The sequence below is a fragment of the Macaca mulatta genome, chromosome 13, assembly GCF_049350105.2.
Source record: "Macaca mulatta isolate MMU2019108-1 chromosome 13, T2T-MMU8v2.0, whole genome shotgun sequence".
NCBI lineage: Eukaryota > Metazoa > Chordata > Mammalia > Primates > Cercopithecidae > Macaca > Macaca mulatta.
The window spans coordinates 26670649-26677201 of record NC_133418.1 but is presented as its reverse complement, the minus strand read 5'-3'; positions in this window follow the sequence as shown (position 1 = coordinate 26677201).

Genomic DNA, 6553 nt, shown 5'->3' with positions numbered 1-6553 from the left:
TTCCTTCCTCAGATACTACAAAAACAGTGATTTCAAACTGCTCAATCCAAAGAATGGTTTAAATCTATGAGAGGAATACACACATCACAATGCAGTTGCTCAGAAAGCTTCCCACCACTTGGCATTGGAAGACGTTTCCTTGCTCACCACAAGACTCTGGGCACCACATAATATCCCTTCACAGATTCCTCAAAGACAGAGTTTCCAAACTGGACAACACAGAGTAAGCTTTAACTCTGTGAAATGAATGCACATATCAGAGAGCAGTTTCTTGAAATCCTTCTCTCTGAGTTTTATTTGATGATATTTCACTTTCCATCATAGTCTTTAAAGTGCTCCGAAATATCACTCTTTTGATTTTACAGGAACAGTGTTCAAACACTGCCTTATGAGAAAAGAGGTATAACTCCCTGAGTGGAACGTACACATCACAAAACTGTTTCTCAGAAAGTTTCTCTCCAGTTTTTTTCTGAAGATATTTGCTTTTTCACCATAGGCCTGAATGTGCTCCCGAATGTTGCTTTGCGAATCTGTCCATGACAGATTTTCAAAACTGCATAACAAAACGAAAGTTTTTTCTATGTGAGATGAGTAAACATATCTATCACAAAGCAGTTTCACAGAAAGCTCCTTCCAGTTTTTGTCTGAGGATATTTCTTTTTTCACTGTAGCCGTCCATGTACTCCTGAATGTCCCCTGGTAGCTTTTTCTCCAAAAAGGATTCCCCAATCCTCTATGAGAAGAAAAGTGTAACTCTGTGAGTGGAATGCAGAGGTCACAAAGCAGTTCCTCGGAAATCTTTTCTCCGGTTTCTATCTGAAGATATTTCTGTTTTCACCATAAGCCTCAAAGTGCTCCATTTTATCCCTTAGCTGACTAAACTAAAACAGTGTTAGAATACTGCTCAATAAAAACAGAAGCTTATCTGTGCAAGTGGAATTCACATGACACAAAGAAGTTTCACATAAGCTTCCTTCTGGTTTTTATCGGAGGGTATTTCTTTTTCAGAATATTGTTTAGAGCTTTCCCAAGTGTCCTCTCTCAGGTTCCACACAAAGAGTGATTTCAAACTGTTCAATCCAAAGAATGATTTAACTCTATGAGATGAATACACACATCACAAAGCAGTGGCTCTGAAAGCTTCTCTTCAGTTTTCAACAAAAGTCATTTCCTTGCTTGCCACAGGCCTCTGGTTGCCACTTAATATCCCTTTGCAGAATCCTCAAAAGCAGACTTTCCAAACTGGGAAATGTAGAGTAATCTTTAACCCTCTGAATGAATGCACATATCAGAGAGCAGTTTCTTGAAATGCTTCTTTCTAGTTTTTATTTCAGGATATTTCACTTTTTGCCATAGTCTTCCATGTGCTCTGAAATATTACATTTTCAATTTTACAGGAACAGTGTTCAAACACTGCCTTAGGAGAAAAGTGGTATAACTCCCTGAGTGGAATGCACACATCACAAAGCAGTTTCTAAGAGAGCCTCTCTCCAGTTTATATCTGCAGATATCTCCTTTTTCTCCCTAGGCCTGAATGTGCTCACAAATGTCCCTTCGTGGATCCATCCATGAGGAAATCTCCAAACTGCATAATATAAGGAAAGATTCATCTGTGTGAGTTAAATAAACATACCTACCACAAAGCAGTTTCACAGAAATCTTCTTTCCAGTTTCTGTCTGAGGATATTTCTTTTTCACCATAGCCATCCATATACTCCCGAATATCCCTTGGTAACTTTTTCTCCAAAAGGGATTCCCAAATACTCTATGAGAAGAAAGGTACAATTCTGTGTGGAACGCGCATGTCACAAAGCAGCTCCTCGGAAAGCTTCTCTCCAGTTTCTATCTGAAGATATATCCTTTTTCACCTTAAGCCTCACAGCGCTCCCAAATATCCCCTTGCAGACTAAACAAAAACAGTGTTAGAATACTGCTCAATTAAAACAGAAGCTTAACTGTGCAAGTGGAATTCACATGACACAGAGCAGTTTCACAGAAAGCTTCCTCTGGTTTCAATCTGAGGTTATTTCTTTATCTGGATATTCTAAAGAGCGTTCCCAAATGTCCTTCCTCAGATTCCACAGGAAGTGTGATTTCAAATTGCTCAATTCAAAGAATGTTTTAACTCCATGAGATGAATACTAACATCACAAAAGAGTTGCTCAGAAAGCTTCTCTCCAATTTTCAATGGAAGACTTTTCCTTGCTCGCCACGGACTTCCTGTTGTCACTTAATATCTCTTCACAGAATCCTCAAAGATAGACTTTCCAAACTGGGAAATGTAGAGTAAGCTTTAACTCTGTGAAATGAATGGACAAATCAGAGAGTAGTTTCTTGGAATGCTTCTTTCTGGGTTTTGTTGGACGACATTTCACTTTTTGCCATAGTCTTCAACGTGCTCTGAACATCACTTTTTACTTCTACAGAATCAGTGTTCAAACAGTGACTTATGAGAAGAAAGGTATAAATCCCTGAGTGGAATGGACACATCACCAAGCAGTTTCTCAGACAGCTTCTCTCCAGTTTTTCTCTGAAGATATTACCTTTTTCACCGTACTCCTGAATGTGATCCCGAATATCCCTTCGTGAATCCGTCCATGACAGAGTTTTCAAGCTGCGTAATGTAAAGAAAGCTTTATCTATGTGTGAAGAATACAGATTTAAAAGAGAAGTTTCACAGAAATCTTCTTTCCAGTTTTAGTCTGAGGCTATTTCCCTTTTCACCATATTTGTCAATATGCCTCCGAATATCCCTTGGTACCTTTTTCTCCAAAAGGGTTTCCCAGATGCTGTATGAGAAGAGAGGTGTAACACTGTGAGTGGAATGCATATGTCACAAAGCAGTTCCTCTTAAAGCTTCTCTCCAGTTTCTATCTGAACATATTTCCTTTTACACCTTAAGTCTCGAGTACTTCTTAATATCCCTTCGAATGCTAAACATGAACAGTGTTAGAGAACTGGTCAATGAAAAAAGAACCTTAACTGAGCGAGAGGAATTCACACGATACATAGCATTTTGACAGAAATCTTCCTTCTGGTTTTTATCTGAGGGTACTTCTTTCTCCATATTCTAAGGAGCGTTCCCAAATGTCCTAACTCAGATTCCATAGAAACAGTGATTTCAAACTGCTCAATACAAAGAATGATTTAACTCTATGAGATGAATACACACGTCACAAAGCAGTTGCTCAGAAAGCTTCTTTCCAGTTTTCAACGCAAGACATTTCCTTGCTCACCAGAGGCCTCCGGTTGCCAATTAATATCCCTTCACAGATTCCTTAAGAGAGACTTTCCAAACGGCATCATAGAGTAAGCTTTATCCATGTGAAGTAAATGCACATATAAGAGAGCAGTTTCTTAGAGCAATTCCTTCTGGATTTTATTTGAGGATAGTTAACATTTGGACATAGTCTTTGAAGCGCTCCGAAATATCACTTTTTCGGTTTTACAGGCACAGTGTTGAAACACTGCCTTATGAGAAAAGAGGTATAACTACCTGAGTGGAATGCACACATTACAAAGTGGTTTCTCAGAGTTTCTCTCCTGTTTTTATCTGAAGATATTTCCTTTTTCACCATAGGCCTCAATGTGCTCCTGAGTGTCTCTTTGTGGATCCATTCATGATGGAGATTCCTAACTGTTTAATAATAAAAAGGATTTATCTATGTGAAATCAATAAGTATATCTATCACAAAGCAGTTTCACAGAAAGCTTGTTTCCAGTTTTTGTCTGATGATATTTCCTTTTAACCATAGCCATCCATATACTCCCGAATGTCCCATGGTACCTTTTTCTCCAAAAGGGATTCCCCAATCCTCTATGAGAAGAAAGGTATAACTCTTTGAGTGGAGTGCACACGTCACAAAGCAGCTCCTTGGAAAGCTTCTCTCCAGTTTCTATCTGAAGATATTTCCGTTTTCAGTATAAGCCTCAAAGTACTCCTGAATATCCTTTCACAGACTAAAGAAAAACAGTGTTAGAATACTGCTTAATGAGAATAGAAGCTGAACTTTGTAGTGGAATTCACACGACACAGAGCAGTCTCACAGAAAGCTTCCTTCTGTTTTTTATCTGAGGGTATTTCTTTTTCAGCATATTCTAAAGAGCGTTCCCAAGTATCCTTTCTCAGATTCCACAGAAACAGTGATTTCAAACACTTCAATCCAAAGAATGATTTAACTCTATGAGAATAATACACACATCACAAAGCAGCTGCTCAGAAAGCATCTCTCCAGTTTTCAACGTAAGACATTTCCTTCCTCACCACAGGCCTCCGGGAGCCTCTTAATATCCCTTCACAGATTCCTCAAATACAGAGTTTCCAAATTAGGCAATGTAGACTCTGCTTTAACGCTGTGAAATGAATGCACATATCAGAAAATAGTTTCTTGGAATGATTCTTTCTGGGTTTCATTTGAGGAGAGTTCTCTATCCGCCATAGTCTTCAATGCGCTCCATGATATCACTTTTTTGGTTTTACAGGAACAGTGTTCAAACAATGCCTTATGAGAAAAGTGGTATAACTCCCTGTGTGGATTGCACATGTCACAAAGCAGTTTCTCAGAAAACTTCTCTCCAGTTTTCATCTGAGAATATTTCCATTTTCAACATAGGCCTGAATGTACACCCGAACATCCCTTCGCAGATCCGTCCATGACAGAGTTACCAAGCTGCATAAGGTAAAGAAAGGTTTATCAATGTCAGGTGAATGAACATAGCAAAAAGCAGATTCACAGAAAGCTTCTTTCCAGTTTTCATCTGATGTTATTTCCTTTTTCACCATACTCCTGTATTTGCTCCCGAATGTCCCTTCGCAGATCCGTCCATGACAGAGTTTCCAAGCTGCATAACATAAAGAAACCTTTATCTATGTGAGATGAATGCACATACAACAGAGCAGTTTCACAGAAAGCTTCCTCCCCTTTTTAGTCTGAGGCTATTTCCTTTTTCACCTTTTTCGTCAATAAGCCTTAAATATCTCTTGGTACCTTTTCTTCCAAAAGTTTTCCCCTGAATCTATATGAGAAGAGAGGTATAATACTGTGAGTGAGTGGAATGCACATGTCACAAAGCAGTTCCTCGGAAAGCTCTTCTCCAGTTTCTATCGGAACATATTTCCTTTTTAACCATAGGCCTCAAAGCGCTCCCAAATATCCCTTCGCATGCTGAACATAAACAGTGGTAGAAAACAGCTCAATGAAAAGAGAAGCTTAACTGAATGAGAGGAATTCACACGACTTGTAACAGTTTTCCAGAAAGCTTCCTTCTGGTTTTTATCTGAGGATATTTTTTTCTCCATATTCTAAAGAGCATTCCAAATGTCCTTCCTCAGATTCCACAGACACAGTGATTTCAAACTGCTCAATTCAAAGAATGGTTTAACTCTATAAGATGAATACGCACATCACAAAGTAGTTGCTCAGAAAGCTTCTCTCCAGGTTTCATTGGAAGACATTTCCTAGCTCACCAGAGCCCTCTGGGCGCCACTTAATATCCCTTCGCAGATTCCTCAAAGGCAGAGTTTCCAATCTGGGCAACATAGAGTAAAAATTAACTCTGTGAAATTAATGCGCATATCAGAGAGCTGTTTCCTGGAACGCCTATTTCTGTGTTTTATTTGAGTATGTGACGCTTTTCGCCATAGTCTTCCATGCACTACGAAATATCACTTTTTTGGTTTTACCTGAACAGTGTTCAAACATGCCTCGGAGGAAAAGAGATATAACTCCCTTAGTGGAATGCACACAACAGAAAGCAGATTCTCAGAAAGATACTCTTCAGTTTTTATCTCAGATTCTTTCCTTTTTCACCATAGGCCTGAATGTGCTCCCGAATGTCCCTTTGAGCATCCATCCATGATGGAGTTTCAAAACTGCGTAAAATAAAAAAAAGTTTTACTATGTGAGATGAATAAATATAGCAAAAAGCAGATTCACAGAAAGCTTCTTTCCAGCTTTTGTCAGAGGATACTTCCTTTTTCACCATAGTCCTGAATGTGCTCCCGAATGTCCCTTTGCGGTCTGTGCATGACAGAGTTTCCAAGCTGTGTAATGTAAAGAAAGCTTTATCTCGTGAGATGAATACACATATCACAAAGCAGTTTCACTGGAAGCTTCTTTCCAGTTTTTGTCTGAGGCTATATCCCTTTTCACCATAGGCATCAATATGCTCCTGGATATCCCCTGGTAGCTTTTTCTCCAAAAGGATTTCCCCAATGCTGTATGAGAAGAGAGGTATAACACTGTGAGTGGAATGCACACTTCACAAAGCAGCTCCTCGGAAATCTTCTCTCAAGTTTCTATCTGAAGATATTTCCGTTTTCACCATAAGCCTTAAAGCGCTCCCGCATATCCCTTTGCAGAATAAACACAATGTTAGAATACTGCTCAATGAAAAGAGAAGCTGAACTGTATGAGTGGAATTAACATGACACAGAGCAGTTTCACAGAAAGCTTCCTTCTGCTTTTTATCTGAGTGTACTTCTTTTAAAGCATATTCCAAAGAGTGTTCCCAAATGTCATTTCTCAGTTTCCACAGAAACGTTGATTTCAAC